Genomic DNA, 4,260 nt, shown 5'->3' on the forward strand with positions numbered 1-4,260 from the left:
CAACTGGGGTCTACTCATCTATTGTTTAAGGACTTCATGGTGTACTACATGTTTGGGATTAGCTAACTAACTTTATTTTATTTTGGTAAGTTAGATAAGGAATGTTGACTCAAGTGTGTCAGGATTATTCTCAAGTGAATATCCATCTCAAGTCATAATAAGATTTTGGTTGAGCTAGGACAACTTCCTATAGACACTACCAATCCTATAGGTCTCCTTTAAAGGGTTTTAATCCTAAGGTCAAAGCATTTGCTCTGATACCAACTGTGGTGACCCGGCATACCATTGCATGGTGTAGTATGCAAGTCCGATATAACACCAATGAAACACCGTTCCACCAGTATTATATCGCTCGAGTGGTACAACAGAAACATATGCGGGTCCAAGGCATGTCTATAGAATTACAACATCGACTCGTTACATAAGATCATCACAGACCTCCTACTTTACAATGAGGTAAAACTGCAAATAAACTCCAGAAGAACGACTCGTAGTCTAATCTTATCACGAACTCTATTTGTAGAGTATTTAACTAGCTACAGAGGCTAAGAATAGATTCTAGCTAAATAGGAGCTAAGTTTAGGAAGCTAGTTCCTTTCTATTGCTAATCTAGGTTTCTCCTTGTTGGATGTGGTATCTGACTCTTCTGACGAGGTTCCTGTCCCTTGAAGTAGTTGTTGACTCCTCGGTCTTCGTGTTGCACTCGTAGATCCTCCTTCGGTGCCTCCATATCTAAGCGAGGGATTTAAGAGTGGGATGAGTACGAGCGTACTCAACAAGTTCATTATAGGAAAGAGGTGTTTAATGCACTAGCTACGACATTAGACCAGAAAGTCTAATACCAATGCAGGTTTTCATAATCATTTCTTCAAGAGGTTGCTTTTATTCAGAAGAACTATGTCCATCAGCCTTCACCGGTTTACTAGAACTTCATGGAGCTCCTTTCCGGCAGCGTTCGCAGTTCCATATCCCGGAACAGGGAGTGACAGGTCACGGTTCTTTACACTCTGCAGAGGTGTGTTGCTTTACCCATAAGAGATCTTAACCTTGGTGCCAACCAAGCTGCAGGCTTGTCCACACTTCCTATGGTGTGAGGCCCGGTATAAGGTCTAGCCAATCATTTTCCTCCGCTACCTCGAACACCCACCCTTTGTTGCATGCCCCGACCCTGGGTCCTCGCCGGTCCCATTATTCCCACTCACGGGTGGACCCCGACCACGACGACGGTTTGGGATCGAACCAAACTCCTTCGCCGGTAGCTGCAACCCATCATAGACCGCAATACCGTGGGGACTTAAGGCTTCCCCAGCCAACCGCTTGCACTTCGAGCGACAAGTGTCTACGGACTATGCCGTGGGGACTTAAGGCTTCCCCAGCCAACCGCTTGCCCCGACGGATACAAGTGTCTACGGTAAAGCGCATCCGTTGATGAACGAGAGGTGGAAACACTTTTGACTACTCCGTCCCACTCCGGATCTTATGGTTAACACGGGTATTACGGCACAAGAATCACTGGCGACATTTGTTGTTTAATCCTAGATGGATATAAGCCCGTGCAATGGAACCTCCACCATATCAACACAATCCATGGTTCCATTGCCCACCACATAGTCATATTCATAGTTATGAAAGTAGTGGTTTTGATTTTTATGCAATAGTGATAACCATAATACTTTGCAAGTAATTTGATAGAAATACTCAAATGACATGAGCAAGTGATGAACTTGCCTTTCTTGACTGCAAGATTATGCAGGCAAGGTCTTCGATACGCAATAACTCCAAATTCTGAAATAACATCATCGTCCGGTAAGGACGATGTTTAAAAGATTGGCAAGAATGCAATAATGCATAAGTATGAGATGCAATCGCTCTAAGCGTGACCTAACCCCGATGATTTGGGATCAGCGAGTTGTAATGATTGGTTCAGGGTGTGTTGCACTTTTAGAGTGATTCACATACAAGGTTCTTATTCAGGTGTGATTACTTGGTATTATCAATCAGGTAGTTAATAGAGCATAATAATCAATTGAGCACACAAAGAATGATAATTGGCATACATTAACAAATAAAGAACAGTGGTCAGTTTAGTACTATATGGCATGGTTAATGATTAATTATCATATACTTTAAAAGAATATCTTTTGAAGAACATGTTCTTTAATAAAGAACAAGTATGATAATTAAGTGGGTGGTTTTCTATGGTTGACTATGGCTGCATGTAGTTGCTGGAATAGGTATTAGATGGATCCCAACAAATTTGGATTCATCAACACCTAGGGCTTGTAGGGTTAAGATAAGCCTAGGCATCCTAAGCAATTTATTTTACTTGGTGGTTGTCAAGGTGGGTTTATCTTGCTAGTGATAGCTGGCTAGGGTTTATAGGTCCTTATAAGCAGTGGTTGATGATGATTTCTTATCTTCTTCAAAAGAATAACTTTTGAAGAACATTCTTCTTAATTAATAAGAAGTATTTCAATTAAGGTTGAGGTTGTCTAGGATTTACTGTTGGTTCACTAAGTAAAGAATGTTTGGTTCCTAAATAGGGTGGTTCATAAATATATCACACTAGTAGGGTTTAGTGGAATATGGTTAGGTAATGCTCAGGGTTTGACATAGTTGCACCTGAGGTTTATTACATTGGTGTGATGCTAAGTAGGAATGAATAAGAATGATGACTTTGGTAATAGGATCTAGGGTTTACACTTGGTTAACCCTACTTGATTATCTTGGTTTGTTGAGTTTACATAAATAGGATGCTAAATTGTTAGTGTTAGGGTTCCTATATTTTATGTGAACTAGGTAAGCATTTAGCTGCTAATTATGGGTCTATAACTACTAATGAAGTAACATGATCTCATGTTAACTTGGGTTTAGGTTTTAAAATAATTTGGAGTTCACATGAAATAGTGGAGCTAGGATTTCTAGTGGAATTAAGGTTTTGGGTTTCACCTACAATTTATGAGGTTGTGTTCTTTATTCTATATGGAATTAGGGTTTCTTAATCACCATATAGTTATGGACTTGATAACTTCATTACAAAGTTGGAGTTATTAATAATTTTGCATTAAAAAGAATATTGGATTTGACCTATTCTTATTTTTAAAGAATTAATAATTAAGACAATTATTAATTAGGGTTTAAATCCTTCTAATAAGGATTTAATAAGTTAAAAGTAAAGGAAAATTAGTTTTAATATTTTCCTGATTTACTTACTGGTTTTTATTAAATTTAGAAGTTTTTACTAATTATTGAATTTTAATTGAATTTAGAATTAAAATTAAAGGCTTAAATAACAAGTATTAAATAATTAAATTTTTATTAAAAATAAAAATTTCATATTATATTTTTATTTGACAGAGTTTACTTTTCTAAGAATTTTGATGTCTTATTTATATTTTTCTGAGTTTTTATGAATTAGATATGAATTTCTAAACTTTCTACTATTTTCAGGAATATTGAAATAGCTGTAATTACTAAAGACACCGGTTTGTTTTGTACACAGACGCAGACAGGTGGGGTCGTTGACCCGGTCAGTTGCCACGCAGGCAACGACCGGTCAATGAACAGGAAAGGGCCCCATGGCCACGTCGGCCTTGCCGGCGGCTCAACGCCGGCGGGCAGGAGAAGACGGCGCCGCCGATTTAGGGCACGGCAGGGCGCGATCTTTGTTCCGTTCGAACCAGCAGTGTATAGGGAATCGACTGGTGGTGGTGCCATCGTCTATTGGTCGCCGGAATCACGTCGGCGGACTAGTTCCGTGGCAGTGCTCTCCGGTGAGGTTCCTAACTCGAGGTACAGAGCATGCCGGGAAGTATATAGGGGTTCAATCGACGCGCAAGCTCACCGTGGGGCTTGTAGAAGGCTCGATGAAGACGATTACCGACGGAGGAAGCCTCACCGTCGCCGATTCCGGCGAACTACTGTGAAGGGGAAACTTCAAATTGGCTTGATTCCGAGGTTCCCCAGATGTGTAGCTTGGCCAGAGTAGAGAAGACGTTGAGGCGCACCTCCTCGATCCATCGCCGGGCTCAGGGGTGGTCGGGAACGGTGGGGCGTTAGGGTGACCGGCGACTAGGGTGTTGGTCACGGTGATGAAAATGGAGAAAATTGGAGCGCTAGGGTTGCTCCCCCGTATTTATACCGCCTCCGAAGATCGTCGATGGACGCGGATATCCACATCGGCGGCCGGGACGTGGAGCTCTGGCGGCATCGTGTTGTCGAGCATGCCCGCGCCGAGGAAGACGGAGACGAAGACGTCGT

Source organism: Lolium rigidum, chromosome 6 (genome assembly GCF_022539505.1).
Source record: "Lolium rigidum isolate FL_2022 chromosome 6, APGP_CSIRO_Lrig_0.1, whole genome shotgun sequence".
In the NCBI taxonomy this organism is placed as follows: domain Eukaryota; kingdom Viridiplantae; phylum Streptophyta; class Magnoliopsida; order Poales; family Poaceae; genus Lolium; species Lolium rigidum.